This window comes from Peromyscus maniculatus, chromosome 10, assembly GCF_049852395.1.
Source record: "Peromyscus maniculatus bairdii isolate BWxNUB_F1_BW_parent chromosome 10, HU_Pman_BW_mat_3.1, whole genome shotgun sequence".
Lineage (NCBI taxonomy): Eukaryota > Metazoa > Chordata > Mammalia > Rodentia > Cricetidae > Peromyscus > Peromyscus maniculatus.
The window spans coordinates 31,536,143-31,557,058 of record NC_134861.1 but is presented as its reverse complement, the minus strand read 5'-3'; the positions used below and the strand labels follow the sequence as shown (position 1 = coordinate 31,557,058).

At 43.3% G+C, this 20,916-nt stretch overlaps 1 pseudogene; it reads right to left on the bottom strand.

Annotated features, from left to right (window-relative positions):
* Positions 1-6,661: 6,661 nt before the first annotated feature.
* Positions 6,662-6,954, bottom strand: LOC102903981 (large ribosomal subunit protein eL43 pseudogene; annotated as a pseudogene).
* Positions 6,955-20,916: the final 13,962 nt, after the last annotated feature.

Below are 20,916 nucleotides of genomic sequence, written 5' to 3'. Positions count from 1 at the left end.
ATAACATAAAATTGAATTAGATGGGAACTGATTTTAAGTTCTTTGCTATATATGCTGCTCCATACATTTGTGGTTTTTTTTTTTTTCATTTTAAATGGTATATCAACAAATATCTTTTCAACTCGGATTCTCACCATTACTTATTTCTATAGGATAGATTACCAGAAGTAGATTTCTGAGACAAATGTCATGGACATCTTAAAAATAAAACATTATGTTATTTTTGTTTGCATATGTACAAATTCATGTATACTTACTGTGATGGTTTTAATAGGTATGGCCTCCATAGACTCAAATATTTGAATGCTTGGCCTATAGTGAGTGGCCTTGTTGGAGGAAGGGTGTCACTGTGGGGGCGGGCTTTGAGGCCTCATCTATGCTCAAGCTACACCCAGTGTGGGACAGTTCACTTCCTGTTGCCTGCAGATTAAGATGTAGAAATCTCAGCTACCTCTTCAGCATCGTGTCTGCCCACATACTGCCTTGCTCCTTGCCATGATGATAACAGACGAAACCCCTGAAACTATCTGTCAGCCCCAATTAAATATTTTCCTTTATAAGAGTTTTCATGGTCATGGTGTCTCTTCACGGAAATGGAAACCCTAACTAAGACACTTACCTATACCTTCAAAGCCCTGCAAATGTCAATGGCTAAACACAACATTAATTTATTTGTAGCTCATGGAGCTACAAAGGCTGGTATTCAGGTATGCGGCCCCCTTATTCTTAATGATAATTCAGTACTCTAGGTACTTTCCTTTTTAAAATTTTCTACTTTGTATGTGTATGTGCACATGCGTGTGTGTGTGTGTGTGTGTGTGTGTGTGTGTGTGTGTGTGTGTGTGTGTGTGCTCTCATACCATGGTGTACATGTGGAGGTATTGGACAACATGCAGGAGTTTGTTCTTCCCTTCCACCGTGTGGGCTGTCAGGGTTGAGTGAGAGTGATCAGGATTGGCAGCCAGCACCTTTACCTGATGCATCATCTTGACAACTCCATCTCACTATGTTCTTTGAGATCCTTTCTTCCTTTGTGCTTTGCTCAATGAGTCCAAGGTAAAGAGTCCAGGGTAAAATGTCTTTTCAAGTTTCACAGGTGTGGATGCTCTGTGTGGATGCTCTGCCATGTCCTTCCAACACTCCTGATTGTTGGACCAGGAGTAAATAAGCTTTAGTTACTGGCCTCTACCACACTAAATAATGTTTACTATGTTTATAAAAATCATAATAGGGAAGATCATACAGAAGAAAACATTTAAAAAACTTCTGATCTCAATAAATTTAGATGCAAATTATATGCATAAACATATAGTCATACCTTTGAATGTGTACCTAAAGCTAAAAACATGATTAATTTAGGCTTCTGCTTTAAGAAACTAATATAAAACCTTAAATTCAACATGAGGAATGTAGAAGAAGATAAATGATAAAGAAAGGAGATCAAGCTGGCCATGGTGAGGCATGCCTTCACTCAGGAAGCAGAGGCAGGCAGATCTCTATGTGTTGGCAGCCAGCCTGGTCTATATAGTAAGTTCCAGGACAGCCAGAGCTACACAGTAAGACTCTGTCTGAAAGAATAAGAAAGAGAAAAGGAAGAGATCTATAAAGCTATAAAACAATACTATAATCCAAAAAATTAGCAAAACCAAATGTATGCGGTATGTGGCCCCCTTATTCTTAATGATAATTTAGTACTCTAGGTACTTTCCTTTTTAAAATTTTCTACTTTGTATGTGTATGTGCACATGCATGCATGCATGTGTGTGTGTGTGTGTGTGTGTGTGTGTGTGTGTGTGTGTATGTGTGTATGTATGTATGTGTGTGTGTGTGCTCTCATACCATGGTATGAGATTTAGAAATTATGTCTGTGGAACCTATAGAAATTGGGAATGTTATGATAAATCTGACTCTTTTTAAGATTTATTTTTAATTATTTTTAATTAATGTGAATGTGTTGATATGGGTGAATGTAGCATATACAAAGAGGTCAGAAGAGGATGTCAGAATCACCTGGAGCTGGAGTTACAGGCAGCTGTTTACCTCACAGTGTGTGTGTGTGTGTGTGTGTGTGTGTGTGTGTGTGTGTGTGTGTCCTGAATTCCAGTCTAAGACTCTGAACAGCAAGGGCTCCAACTACTGAGCTATCCTCCAGCCTCAAACCCCAAGAGTTTTATGAATGACCAAGCATTCAATTTAAGTGAAATGGTTAAATTCCAGTGCAAATCACAAAAGTGACAGAAGAAATAGAAAACCTCAATAGTTTTTTATGTATTAAAGAAACTTTTATCAGGCATAGTAGTGCATACCAGTGTCCTCAGTACTCGGGAGGCCGAGTGAGTTGTAACCCAGCCTGGCCTATGTGTTTCAAGTCATCCTGGAATACATAGTGAGAAGCTGTCTCAGAAGAAAAAAAGTTATCATTGTAAACATTTTTACAAAGAAAATGTAAGTCCCAGGTAGTGTAGCTAGAGTTTTCCTGCCTTGCCCACAGTCAGGACAATCTTTGTCACCCGCCAGTCCTACAGCTGCTCAGACCCAAACAAGTAAACACAGACACTTATATTGCTTACAAACTGTATGGCCGTAGCAGGCTTCTTGCTAACTGTTCTTATATCTTAAATTAATCCATTTCCATAAATCTATACCTTGCCACATGGCTGGTGGCTTACCGGCGTCTTCACATGCTGCTGGTCATGGCAGTGGCTGGCAGTGTCTCTCTGCCTCAGCCTTCTGCTTCCCAGAATTCTCCTCTCTCCTTGTCCCACCTACTTCCTGCCTGGCCACTGGCCAATCAGTGTTTTATTTATTGACCAATCAGAACAATTTGACATACAGACCATCCCACAGCAAGGTAGCTTCATTGGTAAATTCTTCTACCATGCCTACACATATATTATCAACTGGATAATCATTCTCCAAACAGGTATTCCATCCAGTTCCTGAAACATGTGAATATTTTACCTTCCAAACTGAAAAGGACTTTGCAGAGCTGATCAAGGATCCTTAAATGAGGGGGCTAAGCTACATTTTCTAGTTGGCCTCAATACTTGAGTCCTTGAAAATGGAAATTGGTGTGTGTCCATCGAGGTGAGAAAAAGATTGAACACTGGTGATTTTTAAAGATGGAAGATATGTATTTAAATGCCAACAGGTAGGATATTTAATCAGAAAATATACAAAATATTTCAACAAATACTTCTTAAAAGAAGATATCAAAATGACCAAGGAACAGATTAAAAGATATTCAATTTCATTAGTCATCAGGGAAATTCAAACTGAAAAGACAGAGACACAGCATAGCACTGGAGGGTCTAATGTATATACCGAATGTAAATGAACACAGTTTCATATTGCCCGTGGGAGAGTAAACTGATACTTTGAAAGACTCTATCTCAGCATATATAAAAGTCAAATGTTCATACTTTACATACAGTAATGTTACTACTAGGTAAGTACCCAAAAGAAATGTACTCTTGTGTCTAGCCAAGATATGGGTATGTAGGATTGTTCATGCAGTGTTATTTGTAAAATTTTCAAACTGGGAATGCAAATGTCTTCCACACTAAGATGGATAAATAGGAATAAGACAGAAAAGAAAATGAACCATGGGCCTATGAAACGGCTTAGTTGGCAAAGTACTGGCTTCGTTAGGCCTGAAGACCTGAGTTCCATCCTGTGGTGTTTGAATGAAAATGGCCTCCACAGGTTCATATGGTTTTACCCTTAGTCACCAGGGAGTGGAGCTGTTTGAGAAGGATTAGGAGCTGTGGTCTTGTTGGAGGAGTGTCACTGGGGTGGGCTTTGAGGTTTCAGAAGCCCATGCCAGGCCGTGTCTCCTCAGCTACTGCTCCAGCACCATGCCTGCTGCCATGAATCATACCATAATGAGAGTGGACTAAGCATCTGACACTGTAATCAACCAAGCTCCCAATGAATGCTTTCTTTTATGAGTTGCCTTGGGTACAGTGTCTCTTCACAGTAATAGAACAGTAACTAAGACAAACAGTGTGTGCTCTTAGCCACTCAGCCACCTCTCCAGCCCCATTTGGTATACAATTTAAAAATGACTCCTAGTGGCATACTTGAATAAATAGTTGTACAGTGACAGAAAGAAATCTTAAAGAGTGGTAAAGGGAATAAGATCTCCATGAATGAATGAATATTGGATGATTTTCATTAAATACTGCTACCTGTAAAGAGCAAAGTGAGAAAAAATGTTTATAGAATGATATTTTCTGTGTAAGAAAATAAGTAAATATATGTGTATGTGGTGGTTTGAATGACAATGGCCTCCATAGAATCACAGGGAGTGGCACTATTAGGAGGTGTGGCCTTGTTGGAGTAGGTGTGGCCTTATTGGGTGAAGTGTGTCACCAGAGGTGGGCTTTGAAGTTCCAAATGGTCAAGCCAGGCCCAGTGTCACTCTTGTCCTGCCTGAGGATCCGGATGTAGAACTCTCAGCTACTTCTCCAGCACCACACTTGCCTGTATGCCACCATGCTTCCCTCCAAGATGATAATGGACTAAACCTCTGAACTGTAAGCCAGCCCCAATTAAATAAGAGCTGTGTGGGCATGGTGTCTCTTCACAGCAATAGAAACCTAAGAGAATATATTTATTCTTTGGTCAAGAAGAAGGAAGATGAGGAGAAGAAAGAAAAATGAATGGGAAGAAAATAAGCCAGAAACAGGTAATGGTTATTGTCTTAGTCTAGGCTGCTATAAAAATATCACAAACTCAATAGATTATGAACAATGGAGGTTTTTTGTTTTTGTTTTTCTTTCCTCCAAGTTTCAGCAGTTATAAGTGAGAGCTCCAGTCTGGTGAGTCCGGTGAGGACTCCTGGGTTTCAGACTGCCAACTTCTTATTTCTCACTGGGTAGAAAGGAGAGGGAAGCAAGCTCTTGGGGGCAGAGTATAGATAAGTGATAGAGCATTAGCCTAGCATGTGTGAGGGCAGGGTTTCATCCACACCACTTGAAAAAGGCAACCTTTCTTGGCTCTGATCCTGCTCATAAGGGATATGACCATATCTCAGCCTAGTTTCCTCCCTAGAGCTTTATCTCCTAATAGAGATTAGCATTTCAACGACAAAAGGATATTTCATCTAATCATGTAATTTTTCCATAATTTAAAATTTTCCATTCTATGAAGTTTTGTTTTCAAGTGTATATTTTTCTGACCTAGAAGTTTTGAGGATTTATTCAGAGCAAAAATATACACAGATGCATATACAATGGGGAATATAAAAGGATGTTCCTAGCAGTGTAGTCTTGTACATGAAATCAACTAAAAATAATCTAAAGATTTAAAAGCAGAGTGCTGTGAATTGTTGCAGTACATTGTATATACTCATTACTATACAGCTATTTAAAATAAGCTGGATATATCATCATGCAAAATTTTCATAAAATAACTATTTGTTAATTGAAACTCTTCATTTGCAACTAACAGAAAGTGGCCTGATCTGGTGTAACAGTGACTATATGATCATTCCTCTGCTTCACACCCAGCTTTGTGGTGCTGGGGCTAAAGCCATCCAAGTTCTTAGGTTCTCAGAGTCACACACGCATCCCTATACCCCTTCCAGCTCTGAAGACACAGGTTTGCAGCTGCTTCCTGAATTTGCTGGTTCTGTGGTGCTGCTTTAGTTCATTGGTTAGCAAATTCAAATGTCTTTTCTGTGGACTGTGATGTAACCCTTAGACTACTTGCCTAGAGTGAGCACAAAGCACTTGGGGTCAATCATCTTTCAAAACTGCAGGAAAAATGAAGTGTCCTGTGGGATCCCAGGGTACAAGCCCCTCAGGCAGGTATCATGTTAAAAACATGATCAGCAAACAGGAACCTGTGAAGTGCCTTCTCAAGTCTTGTCCCCACTCTTCCACTTAATTCTCATCTCTCGTGTGGGAACTAATTCTTCTATTCAGGACACGTATCAAGTTACAGCTAAATTCCAGCTTAGAAAGTTTTAACTTTCTTTCACTGGGGAGAACAGAACACTTTCAATAAGTATCTCCTGGTTCCAATTTCAAATTTCTGGTAAAAAGAATTTGACATGCACAGTTTGGGTCACATGTGTGGTCTGATTTTTTTTTTTTTTGACCAAGCATGAAGGGGTACAGTAGAGATATAGACTTGTCTGGGGCCCAGCTTTAAGGAGAAGAAGCAAGCAGAGTCACTGTGCAGTGAGCCAATTGCACCCCCACAAAGGACCTGTCTTAGTTAGGGTTCCTATTGCTGTGAAGAGACACTATAACCATGGCAATTCCTATAAAGGAAAACATTTAATTGGAGTGTTGGCTTACAGTTTCAGAGGTTCAGTCCATTCTCATCATGGCGGGGAGCATGCAGGCAGATGGAGTAGTAGCTGAGAGTCCTACATCTTGCAGGCAACAGGAATGGACTGAGCATAGGAAGCCTTGAAGCCCATCCCTAAAGTGATACATTTCCTCTGACAAGGCCATACCCCCTCCAACAGAGCCACACTGCCTAACTAATAGTGCCACTCCCTATGAGATTATGAGGGCCAATGACATTCAAACAACCACAGGACCTAACTCTATTTTTTGCGTGGACACAAAAAAGACCCAGTAATACAACTGCATTTTGTTGTTGTTGTTGTTGTTACGTAAATTACCCCATTTATTGCAAGCAAGTCTCAAATGGTAGCACTTCCACTGGTCTTCAGCTCCTTTAGTCTTCTGATGGAGACTTCACTGTGACCGCAGAGATGATGTTGTCGGTCCAGGCTCCACCAGCTGCTGTTTTCATGTGGGAACCACAGTGCCAGATGCCAACGGCTCATCTCTTCATCTTGGTTTTGCCACAGAAGGAGCAAGTATGCCTGGTGTACTGGCTGATTTTAATTTTCTTTACCATTTTCCAGAAGGAAGTACCATAGTAGGTCCCATATTTCCCGATGATCCCAATCTTCTTGGTTTATTTAGCCATTTAACCATGTCATGGAACCTAAGCCCAAGCACAGAGACAACTACATTTCTTTAACACAAGAAAAAGCAAAGCTCTATACAAAATATGCCCATTGTTAATATCTATATTAATAGACTTTTGTGATGTGTATTTGAAGGCTTTGTTAGTAGAATATATTTTACTTTTAACTTTTCATTATAAAAAAGTCTCCAACATGTAAAAATAGTACAAAGAATTCTCTAGTCTCCACTCAACGTCCCCAAATGATAAACTGCATAACCACAGTAAAACAACGTGAGAATCAGGAAAAGTAACAACTAACCTATGGGCTGCATTTGAATCTTGTCAACTATCTCACTGTGCCATCTCGTTTGCTGGCCAGTATGCTACCCAGAGCCACACAGCCCATTTGCTGACTTGTCCCTGTGGGCTCTTTAATCTGGGGCAGTTTCTTAATCTTCCTTTGTCTCTCATGAGCTGATGCATTGGCACAGCACATGCCAGTGATTCTGTAGAAAGGCCTTCATTGGTGTTTTGCCTGACTTTTTCTCATGATTAAAACCAGCTCTAATATTTTGGCAATAACTCCACAGTAGCGAAGAAATAGGATTTTTATGTAGTGTTAAAATATCTCCTCAGAAGGGAACTAGTAGTAGCAAAGAGAAAAGCACTACAACCATAGAGGAACCGGAAACTAAGTGATTGTAGGTAACGTCACAGCAGGAAGCTGGCAGGTCGCATGTCCTTCCACATGCAGAAAGCAGAGAGCAAACAGAAAGCCCAACCCAATGATGTACTTCCTCCAGCAAGGCTCATGTTCTAAAGTTCTGTAACCTCCCAGAACAGCTCCACCAACTTGGTCCAAGTGTTCAAACACATGCACCAATGAGGGACACACTTTACTCAAATCACCACAGCTCCTCTGTTCTTTCTACATACGCCATCAAGATTTGAGTGCTTAATTTTTGAAATGACAAGATGTTCCATACTAATATATTTCTTACCTGTCAGCTCTGTAATTTGTCATTTTTTCAAGGACCATTACTTAATTAATTAATTAATTTTTAAAAATCTCTTGAAAAATTGTATTTAGAAGGATGAACAGATGACTCAGGAGAGTCATCTTGCAGAGGACCTGGGAAGCCCAGTACTGCCTGTAACCTCTAGCTCCTAGGGATCCAACACTCTCTTCTGGACTCTGTGGGTACCTGCACTCATTGGCACACATGCACTCGCACACACACACACACACACACACACACACACACACACACATGCACACACGCACGTGCACACACACGCACACACACACGGGGTGGGGGGAGGGAGGGAAAGAAATAGGGGAGTTAAAAATAAAACAAATCTTTAAAATTTGGAAAACAAAGGTCTGAGCACTGTGTATATTCATTACTAATGAAAACCCTGTAGCTGGAAGTAAGTGACACTTTTCTGCATTTCCTGTGTGAAGAAACTGAGACACCGGCAAGTTAACTAATGTGGTTAATTAACTGTTAAGTGCTAGCGCTAAAATTTGGCTCCAGGCAGTTTGACCCAAGAATTCACATTGTTGGCTACTGTGTAAGTCATACTAATACAGCCAGAGAAAACTGGCACACTGTAAGCACAACTGTCCATGTTCTTCCCATGTTACTCATTTCTAGACACGCCTAGAAGTGTGGCCGTGTGCCAGCCCTTTCCCTAGAGGGCGTTTCCGGCCTCTCTGCCTTTATCTTGTACGGCTATCTGCATTACTTTCCCTGTCACATCCATCAGCTTTGAATTAAAGCGCTTCTCATTGTCCTGACTGCAGTTGGCAGCCTGACCTAAGAATATTGGTCTTGGCACTACTGACCCAGAAGCACCACAGGAAACTGACCTAGTCATTATTCTCCTGGCAGTGTTCACCAGAGCCTCATGCCCATATCCAATCGTTTTCTACAAATATAAATACCGAAAATTTTCAAATCTTTAGAACACTTTAAATAAAAATATAGTGAATACAATATATCTTTTATATAGCTACAACAACCAAAAATTGACTTTTACCACCAGATTCATGTGTACGTGTCTATCTGAAACATTCATGTGCAATTTGCATCTTTTCCCATATTGCTTGGGGTGCCATGATCACCTGAATCATGACAACTTACTAGAAAAACTCATAAGGTATTGGGGATGTCTTTCTGTATGCTGTGAATGTGTTGCTCTGATTAATTGATAAATAAAGCGCTGATTGGCCAGTAGCCAGGCAGGAAATATAGTGTAGGCGGGACAAGCAGAGAGGAGAATGCTGGGAGGGGGAAGGCTGAGTCAGGAGATGCTGCCAGCTGCCGCCACCATGAGAAGTAAGATGTAAAGTACCGGTAAGCCACAAGCCACGTGGTAACTTATAGATTAATAAAAATGGGTTAATTTAAGATATAAGAACAGGATAGCAAGAAGCCTGCCACGGCCATACAGTTTATAAGTAATATAAATCTCAGTGCGTTTATTTGGGTCTGAGTGGCTGTGGGCCCGAGTGGGACTGGAGAAATCTCCAGCTACCATAAGGCTTAATATCAGATTATATTCATAGCTAAGGGTTATTACCACAATAATAAAAGGTTTAAAAAAAAGCAACAGGAAAAAGATAAATATTGAGTTGAACCCAAAAAGATGAGGTACCAGTTTTAAAGTTCTTTCTGATCAGGAGTCACATTAGACATGATTTCCGTCTGATATCACACATATGTAAAGTAGCTCTACCAGTTCTAACCTCAACGTCCATGACTTATTTTTTTTAAAAATGTATTTATTTATTTTTTCATGTGTATGAATGTTTTGCCTATGTGTGTATGTGTACCAAACAGACACCTGGTACTTGGAGGATGCCTTTATTTTGGTCTTTTCCATATCTATGTGGCTATTCTTTTATAGAAGAATAACGGAGCAACAGTTCTGCTCCAGCCCTGAGGCTGGGGCGGGAAAGACTCAGCGAAGTGCCGCCCAGGGTCTCTAGTCTCACCATTATAGTGAGCGAGTAGAGGATGGGGCGGTGGAAGGACGAGAGAGAGAGAGACAGAACGGTTGGTGCTCTGGGGAGAGGGGTGGATCTGGAGGTGAGGGAGCTAACAGGCTGATGTGAATGGCCTGTCAACAGTCCTGGTCTGAGGCACTGAAGCAACTGAGGGGGCCTGAGTTGATGTTTGTGGCTCCTGTAGCCACTGAGGCCTATGCATAGGCCTGTCGTCTGGCCAACACCCGGGGCCATGCTGGTGTCCAAGTGCCATGCTGCCTTGGGGCCATGCCGATCTGAGTGGCCCGTGCTGCTCTCTGGGTCCATGGTCCTACCACAGCTGGGTCTGACATGTATGACAGCTCATCTGGCCACCAAAGTCCACATGGACACCCAGGGTCTAGGCTGCAACCTGTGATAATGTTGGTGTCCAAGGACTATGCCACTGATGGGCACTGTGCCATGCCTATTTGAGTGGCCAGCACTGTCACCTGGGGCCATGGTGACATCTGAGCCCAGGCTGCTGCCTAGGACCTTGTCTAGGTCCATGGTCTTTCCATAGCCGGTGTCTGTATTGATGTCCATGGCCCATGTTGCCACCAAAGGCCACATAGATGCCAGGTTCTTGGCAGAAACCTGTGGCCATGTGGGTGTCTGAGAGCCATGCCATAGCCAGGGCCATGCTGATTTGAGTGTCCTGTACTGTCACCCAGGGCCATGGTGTCCTCTGGGCCAGGGCTGCTGCTGAGGGCCATGTCTGGGTCTGTGGCACTACAGCAGCCAGAGTCTTAGTTGATATCTTGGCTCCTGTTACCATTGAGGACCATGAGGATGATCGGAGTTTGGTCAGTCACCTGAGACCATGTTGGTGGTGTCTGAGGGCCATGCCATTGCCAGGGTTATACTGATCTGGGTGGCCTGTGTGACTGCCTGGGGGTCATGGAGACGTCCAGGACAGGGCTGCTGCCTAGGGCCATGTCTGGGTCCATGGTTCTGCGGCAGCTGGGGTCTGTGTTGATGTCCATGGCCCATGTTACCACAAGGGGTCATAAGAACCATGTGTGTTGAAAACTGAGGGCTGTGCTCAGCTGGCCCGCCCCTCACTGGCCCTGAGATAGCGGTCCCTGCCCCTTGCTGGGTACTACAGCAGGAGAGCTGGTCCCCATACTTGGGAAAGATGGCTCCACCCCTCACCACGAGTGTGCATCTCATCTAGACAGCGCACTGGAGCTGATCCTGTTGTCAGGAACGGTGAGCAGGGCCTGAGCGCAAGAGAGCAGCAGAGCTGACCCCGCTCCCCCTTGTCTGCCATGTGGTGGCACATATGAGGGAAAGATGCCCTTCCCCACCCCCTGCTACCTATGGAAGGCAAGAGAGCTGGCCCTGGGGTCACGGGAGTGGGAGAACCAGCCCTGTTCCTCACCAGCTGCAGCACACAGGAGAGTGGACCCTGCACCCTGCCAGGGCAGCACACTAGAGCTGACCCTGTTGTCGGGGATGCAGGTGAGCCAGCCCTGAGGGCATGACAACAGGAGAGCTGATCCCACCCTCCGCATATGCCCCCTACAGCAATCTGGAGAGAGGGCCCTGCACCTCACCTGGGCAAGACAGTGGAGGTGGCCCTGATGATGAGAGTGTGAGTGAGCCAGCTCCTCACTGTGAGGCTGCATTGGGTGGACTAACTGAGGCAGAGCTCACCTAGATGCTGACAATGGGGGAAAGCTGGAGCCCAGGCCCGGAACCAGAGCTATGAGTTGGCCCACCCTAACATCCACCTCATCTCTGAACTGCTGGAGCATATGAAGGGGATGAACCTATAGATCCAAAGGTTGCTGGGCAGACGGCAGATGTGGGGGATGGGGAGATGATAGGACTGGGATGCATGTTGTGAAATCCACAAAGAATCAATACAATTTTTTTAAAAATGAAGTCAAAAAAAAAAGAAAGAAGAATGATGTGTTTTTCCTCTTCAGAATATATTCAGTAATAGAAATTTATCCCGGAAGACACCAATAAAGCATTGAGATGTACCTGTTATTGTGGTTTGAGTGAGAATGTCCTCCAAGCTCATGTATTTGACTTGGTCCCAGTTGGGGGCGCTGTTGGGGGAGGCTTAGGAGGTGTGGGCTTGCTGGAGGAAGTGTGTCGCTAGGGGGCGCTCTGAGAGTTTAAGGCGTGACGTTTTCAGTGAGTGCTTGCTGCTTCATGCTGCAGTTGAGATGTGAGCTCTCAGCGCGCAGCTTCTCGCTCCAGCCCATGCCTGCTGCCTCTGCCAGGCTGTTCCTGCTATTGTAGATCCCAACCCCGGGAAACCGCAGGCCAAGACAAACCTCTTCAAACTGCCTTCCTTGCTCCGGAGGTTTATCACAGCAGAGAAAAGTAACTAATCTGCCAATGAGCGTTAAAATTGTAACTGATAGACAGCACTTGTCATTTTTAAATCAGCTATGAGTTAGTCACCATGTTATGGTTAGATAAACCATAGCTCACCGTTATCTAACGGTGTGCAGGCAATTTGTTCACTTTGTTCTACTTTGAAGCTTCCTGCTTACTGAAAAAGTGGAGAAAATGGTGTCCACGTGGGATGTGGTCAGTGCCTGGCATGGCGCTTTATGTCTGACAGACACTGCCTGGAGTGAGCTATTAGCAGCAATCTGTTCATTCCGCTCTCCAGTAGGCATAGTGAGTAGGATGTGTTCCAAGTAGGCTGTAGGTCTCCTTGAGAGCTAAATACTGCATATGGCATTTGTTGAATCTTTTATTGTCCACAAGACAGAGATAAATTCATCAGGGGCATTGTTTGCCCGGAAACCTCCAGCGTTTCTTCCCTGTATATGGTGACATCTATGTAAACAAGCTGTTTTTACACTCTCAAATTCAAATGACTGCACTGGATTAGGAAATTAATTTCATTTGTGAAATTCACTTACATCTCTTTTCAGATCAACCCACATCTGCTCATAACAGCCACTTAAGGGGCCAGGCAGTGGTGGTGCACACCTTTAACCCTAGCACTAGGGAGGAAGAGGCAGGTGGATCTCTAAGTTCAAGGCCATTCTGGTCTACAAAGCGCGATCCAAGACAGCCAGAGCTACACAGAGAAACCCTGTCTCTAAAACCAAAATAAGTAAATAAATAACCACCAAAGGAAGAAACCCAGAAAGTTCTTATGCCAGCTGTTCTCCATGATTCCACCTACTGCAAAACATGAAACAGACTAAGATTTACAGGCTACAGAATCCTAAGACACAGAAAGCAGAGCAGAAGGCCAAAACCAAGGTGCCGGGGCGGGACTTGAGGCTCAGCAGCAAAGCACTTCAATGCATGCACAAGGATCTGGGTTCCATTCCTGAAAACACAGAAATAAAATAAAAAATATATAAATTTTAAATAATGTAAAATACATAGAAAGTTTCAATATTTCTCATCTTTCATAACACCAGCTTAATGCACATAAGCTGAAGACCCAAGTACAGAAAGGCAATTCAAGACTAACGTGACGGGCTGGAGAGGCCATGCCAACTGCAGCGTGGGGGAGTGTAGTGCTCCTTCCTTTTTAACTCTCTCTCTCTCTTTCTCTCTCTCTCTCTCTCTCTCTCTCTCTCTCTCTCTCTCTCTCTCTCTCTCATCTCTCTCTCTCTCTGTGTGTGTGTGTGTGTGTATACATGCGTGTGTGCACATGGTACTGCCATCCTCTGTTGTTATAGAGGTCTCTATAACAGAACCTGGAGCCTGCCTAGATGGACTAGGCATTTGTCTGGACTAGCTGGTCAGCAAGCTGTAGAGATGCACCTGTCTCCAGCCACTCAGCCTGAGACTAGAGGTTATGCCACATCTCTTGGCTTTTATATGGATGCTGCTCATGTTATGGAGTGTGTGACCCCCTGGGAAAAGACCATAGACTCAATCCAGTTATAATTAAAAGATTTATTGATTAGCTGCTGGCAGGACAAACAATCTCTGAGCCAAATTTGAAATTGCTGTGAGAAGGAAGAATTTTTAAAGGGCAAAACCACAAGAAGACCTTCAATATCCACACAAGCAAGCAAAAACTGGTCTGCCCTGCCAAGTTAAGTAGTTAAAGCAACTCAAAACAATCTATGGGTACCTGTGTAAGCAAGTTACTGAAGCAGCAAAGCAGTTAGTTATATCATGACAAGTAGATAGTCACAGCTGTACATTTTTGGGTGGGGGTCACTGAGTCAGGATAACTGGGAGCTTATCTTCCTTGGACTGGAGTCAGAGACAAATGGCTGGTGGGTACCAAGATGGAAGCCTAGCACAAAAATGGTGCTTCTTTAGCCATCACACTGGGAATCCAGGCTCATGCTTGTATAGCAAGCAATTCATCCTCTGAGTCAGTCTTACCACCTCTTTTGGGGTTATAACTGACAAATAAAAACTGCATATGGTTAAGATATATAACTTTATGGTGTGACATATGCATCATGTGTGTGTGTGTGTGTAAATGAATCCACAATGACAAATATTTAACATTTTTGACATTGCTGATCAGGAGTTCACACTCAAGAGAGGATGAATAGTTAGTAGCTGAAGGACCCTTGTCATAGGTTACCCTCCAAAGGCAGCTAGGGCAGCATCAGATGTCACTATCTGAACCTGCACGTTTTCACATTGTACAGGTACTCTGCACAAACAGAGCCTGAGAATGTGACAGCCTGGCCGAGGCCGAATGTACAGCGCCGAGGTCAGCCTTCTCTGTACAGAATTGTTTCTCTTGAACTGATGGGAAGGCCCTCTGTCAGTATAAGGCTGCATCCACTCCAAGTGCGTCTTCCCTGTGAAGTGTTCATCAAAGCACTGGGACCGGGCAATGTGGACTGTTCCTCGTCTACACAAGCTGTTGTCAGGCCGTTCTCATGCGGCCCATTCACTGATACATGTTTAGATGTATGGAAAATTTAGGCTTGATACTAGCTTTCATTGTAACAAATCGTAAGTGATAATACTGCAATTTTTATTCTATTTTTAACAACATGTAAGGGGAGTACAGTGTGATATTTGATGCATATATATGATAGGCGACAATAGAATCAAGATAGTGTATCCACCAACTTGAATGTTTTCCTTGCTTATACTGGAAGCATTACCAATCATGTCTCCTGGCTGTTTTGAAGTGTGTAATAAATTATTGTTAGTTATTGTCACACTGCTATGCACTGTGCGCTTTCTTAAACTTCCACCATAAGCATGTGCTTTTGAGTAAAGTCCCTTTTCTTTGGAGGCAGACTAATTTATTGACACAGTAGCATCTGGCTAACTCTCAGCCCTTTGCTTTGGTGGTTGAAAAGAGTAAGAAGGTAAAAAGGCAAACCACTTTTGGGTTCTTTTTTAAATCTACAGTGGTATATTTCTAGATTCATTGTATTGGCCTGCATGCAAAGCAATACACAAAAACCCAATGGGGAATTAACTTGAGTTGTCAAGAATGTGGGGGAGAAGGGTTTTGACTTGCACAGGTCTGTGTCCCACTTACACACTGTATAGGGATGAGGAAAAATGGCTTTCAGGATAGGTGGGTACTAGGTGCTGTAACTTATGAGCATATTGAGAAAATGGCCTAAACCCACACTTGGCATGGGCATGGGGGGTGGAGAGGTGTGGAGTGAGGTGGGGTTGTAGGGAGTGGTAGCTTTCAAAGGATCATGAGTGATTATGAAGCATCTAAAGTGCCATGGAAACACCAGTGACTTGAAGATCAGAGTTCTTCCCAAACTGTCCCAGCATGTAGACCCCACCTTGCCAATACTGCTGTAAGGCTGGTGTATTTATTACACAGCTGTGTTATGGAGGTACTTCAAATCTATCAGGGATTAATGCACAATGTAAAACTATAAAGCAAGCCACTGAACAATATATTAAGCTAGCAATGGCTTCTTGGGGGACACTTTATTTGACTATCTTGTCACAGAAGGCTCCATTTGCATGCAGCAGACTGTCTCTCAAGCAGCATGCTTGCTTCTCAATACTGCGATACTGACTGCCCTCTCGCCTCGGAAGGACTAGCTGCTCACCTCTGCTAGTCAGCAATGTAAACAGCCTCTTCCTCCTGTCTCAGTGTACCACACAAACACCATCATTTCCATGGGTACCTGTCCTAGAAGAGCTGCTTCACTTCTGTGACAGTTATGGGAAAGGGGAAAATGTTCTTCACTTGTGTCTCTTCTACTGACAAAATTCGAGAGTTGAATCCAACCATTCTTCCCTCCAGCACAGAGGGTGACCTTCATGGACTGTGTCCAGGACTCTATCTGAAATTTGTTCATTCACCTGAAATGTCCTGATTCAAAAGGACCAGGGTTGCTATAGTTTCTGCTACACTTTAATAGATAGTACAGAGTTCCAAGGCACTAATTTTCTGCCTCTGATGTATGTTGGAATTACCTGGACATATTTTTCCCAACAAAGTAATGTTTTGACCTTCCTCTAAGCTACTATCCCTTGGATGTGGCCTGTGTACCAACAGCATCAGCATTACTCAAGAATTTGCTTAAAAGACAAAATTTTGAACCCCACCTCAGATAGACGTTCTGAGGATGTGTCCAGCAATTGTTTTAACATCCCTTTGGATAGTTTAGATATTCACTAAAGCTTAAGACTGTTTGGCCTGGGCAAATTAAATTAGAATGCACAAGGAAATGTATTGCTTCAGGTACTTCTGATGCATAGCCAGCTTTGAGAGCACTGCTTTGGACAAAAGCCCAAAGGAACTCAAAAGCATTCCCGTTGACTAAGCCTTCATTCCTCACACCTGGCTTTACTCCTCACCTTCTGATTCAAGTCTCTTTCTGTGTAAGATGAGACATAACTCAAGAGACTTTAGACTTGACTCCTGAACGTATTTCTGGCCTTAGTTTGACTTCATCTTTAAATTCATTACTTATTTGTAAATACCTATGAAAGTAGACAGCTAGGTCTCACAGCATATGTTCTCAGGGTTTTTTTTTTTTTTTCCTAAGAACTACCCAGGAATGTATTACAAATGGAAAAATAGGGGGGGAAATGGAGTTCTTATATTTTAGAGCATAAGTTCTCAATTTTGGCTATTCATTAGAATAAGCTTTTAAAAAGTCTCCTGATGCCCAGACCATATCCCAGACCAATAAAACAAGAACCTCTGGGGCGGGACCCAGACACTCACATATTTTAAAGCTCCCAGGTGCCTCCAGTTGGCTGAAAATCATACTCCAGCAGGAGAAACTTGACTGGAAACTTGATCTTGACTAAGAGGGGAAACTGCTGGAAGGCATGGGACATCTCAGCAAGCAGTTGCCGTCGTCACATGCATGTGTTTGTCCTCTGTGCTTTAAAAGCCTTTGTCTCTAAGCAGAACAGGACTGACTGGCCCCATCCAGTTAGGTGACATTAGAAAAGGAGAGAAAAGCTATGGATGAAGTGTGGCGCACCTGGTAACTGCTCATCTTGGTGAAGTGTAGGTGAGAGTTCACTGCACTTTTTAATCTATTTACCCTGCTCTAAGCCAGTATCTCTTACATGTGGCATGTGTATTTAAATTTTTTCATAGTTAAAAGTTCAGCCATATATTTTCAAAATAAGGATATTATTAACAATTTATAGAAATGAAGAGAACCAAATGGGGCACATGCAGAAAGCCCAGGTTTATTCCCAGTGTGGTGTGACTCATTCATGGTGACACACACCTGCAATCCGAGCTCTCAGGAGCTGGGGCGGGAGGGTCAGAAGCTGAAGGTTATCCTCTACTATACAGCAGGTGTGAGGACAGCCTGGACTCTATGAGGCATCAAAAAAGAGAGAAAAGGAGGGGGGAGGAAAGAAGGGAGGAAGGAAAGAAATAAATTTATAACCTAAAAGAAATAGATAAATTCCTAGAAACACGCAAACTCCCAAAACCACCTCAAGAAGGAGTACAATTTTCTACTAGGCCTAACACAATGAAAGAGACTAAATGGATACTTAAAAGTTTCCCAGAAAAAAAGAAAGCCAGAACCAGGTTGTTATTACTTTCTGCCAAGCATTAACACCAATCCTCAAGCTATTCCAAAACATAGGCAAGAACCAACTCCAAGAGTCTCATATGTCCTTGATATCAAAGTGTTGTATTGTTTTTCCTGTGGAGACATGAACAGACATCTCTTTATTCCAGATACAGCACCAATAACAAACTAAAGAAACAAGTCCACCCAATTCAGGATTACTGACAGGAGCAAGGGCAACTTATGGATAGCTACAACACTGAAGAAGAGCCCTCCCCACCTAGCTATTGTTAACTGTTCATACATCCAACCTGAAGGGCAGGGCTTTGTATGTATGTCCATGGCCTCTCCTCTACCTCCCACAACGGAATGTGCACAATTATGGGGGGGTCACACAGGTAATCACAGCTGATCTGTGTGGTGGGACATTTGTACACTGTGTGAAGGTGTATTGCTGTGATTTGTGTAATAAAAAAGCTGAACGCCAATAGCTAGGCAGGAGAGATAGGCGGGACTTGTTGGCACAGAGAGAGGAAGTAGGAGGAGATAATTGAAGTACAGAATGACGACGAGACATTAAGGGAGTTGGACATACAGAATGAAGGAAAGGTAAAAAGCCACAAGGCAAAATGTAGATTAATATATATAAATGGATTAATTTATGTTATAAGAGCTAGTGGGACAAGCCTAAGCTAAGGCTGAGCTTTCATAATAAGTTTCCATGTAATTTTTGGCAGGCTGGTGGTACAGAGAAAGACTTGTTACAAATCTGTTTCCAAGTTGGCAATGGTGGCATGCTGTGAGTGTAAAGTTCCACAACTCAAACCCAAAGATATCACAAGGACACTACTGATCATTATCTCTTTTAGAAATGTATGCAAATGTACTCAGAAGAATACTAGCAAACTAAATCCAACTATGTATTAAAACAGCTACATTCCATGAAGAATCATGTAGGTTTTATTCAAGGAACACAAGGTTAAACATACACTGAGTCAATGCAAGCCTGACATGATGGCTCATGCCTGGAAACCCAGCACTTGAAAGGGTAAGACAGGAAGACCACTGTGGGTTTGAGGCCAGCCTGGGCTATATGGTGAGCTCTAGGATAACCTGTATTACAGACATATGCTAATCAACCAAACAAAAAAACATTCTTTCATGACAAAACACAATCTACAAGTAGAAACTTCTATTTGCTCAAGGCCATGTATGAAGAATCCACAGGCAAGATCATTCTCCACAGTGAAAGACTGAGTGCGTTCCCACTTACACAGGAGTAACCGAGGGAAGGACAGCTGCTCTGGTCACTTCTCTTCCCTAGGGAGCGCCACAAAGAGAGAGAATGCAAGAAAGGGGTGTGCAATCAGGAAATAAAGGAGTAAAGTTACCTCATCAAATTTTAGATTGTTTATGCATTAAAGAAAGATGACTGATAGGGTGAAGGAAATATTGGTAAATCAATTATGTGAAAAGCAACTGACTATTCAGACTATATACAGAACTCCTATAACAACAAAAAACTAAACAGTCCAAGAATGGGCAAAGGACCAGGCATGGTGGTGCATCCCAGCATTGGGAGGCAGGGGAAGGTGGGTCTCTGCATTTGGGACCAGCCTAGTCTACAGAGTGAGTTCCAGGACAGCCAGGGCTGCAGAAAAACCTTGTCTTGAAAATTCATAAATAAATAAATAAATAAATAGGCAAAGGACTTAAACACACCTTGTCCAGAGATGATACACAAATAGCCAGCAAGCACATACAAAGATGCCCAATATCATCAATCAGTTAGGATATGAAATCTAAACCATAATGACAAATTAGTCCACACTTACAAGATTGACCCTAGCTAGAGAGTAGGGTGGGGGAAGAGAGACAAAGAGAGAGGGAGGGAGGGAGGGAGGGAGGGAGGGAGGGAAGGAAGGAAGGAAGGAAGGAAGGAAGGAAGGAAGGAAGGAAGGAAGGAAGGAAGAAAGAGAGAAGTAACAAAAATTGCTGAACAGTTTTAATAACTAAAAAAACCTGGAGCCAGGTATTGGGGTGAAAGCTGAAAGATCAGAGGAATAGGAACAACTCAGTCATAAGTTCTGAAAACTAGGAAATTCTTAGCCCAACAGAACTACTTCCTGTACACTCACGCCTTATATACCTTTCTGTGCCCTGCCATCTCACTTCCTGTCTCCTCCCAGCTACATCACTTCCTCTTTCTACCCAGCTCTGTCACTTCCCATCTGTCTGTACAGACCTCCAGACCTCTATGCTTAACTGGTGCTGGGATTAAAGGCATGTGTCACCATGCCTGGCTCTGTTCCCAGTGAGGCCTTGAACTCACAGAGATCCAGATAAATCTATGCCTCCCAAATGCTAGAATTAAAGGCATGTGCTACCACTGCCTAACCTCTATGTTTAATGTAGTGGCTGGCTTTGTCATCTGATCCCCAGGCAAGCTTCAGTTGTTACAACACAAAATGTCACCACATTTCCCCTTTTTGTCTAAAATAAAGAGTTATAACTAATATAAAAATTATATATAATAAGTACAATAACCGATACAGGCCCGGTGGGGGCGGCGGCCGACAGGGACATACAGGCCCTGCGGCAGCTGGCAGAGGTAGACGGGCCCGGCAGCAGCGACAAGCAGAGGCAGGTAGGCCCCTGGTGGCAGCCGGCAGAGACATACAGGCCCAGCGGTGGCCAGCAGGGATATACAGGCCCGGCGGCGGCGGTGGCAGCAGCAGCGGCCTGTAGAGGTGGACAGGCTCAGTGGCGGAGACAAGCAGATGCAGGTAGGCCCGCGGTGGTGGCCAGCAGAGGTAGACTGACCCAGCAGAGGCAGGCAGGCTCGGAGTGGAGGCAGGCAGGCACAGCAGGTGAAGGCAAAAACACAGTCACAATAAAGACCAGAAACAGAGCTATTACCCTCTGAAGAGCTAGTGAAAACAAACTCTTAATCAAAAGCTTGGAACAGGGATGCCTCTAACCTCAACACCTGGGGAAGAAGCTATCTCCGTG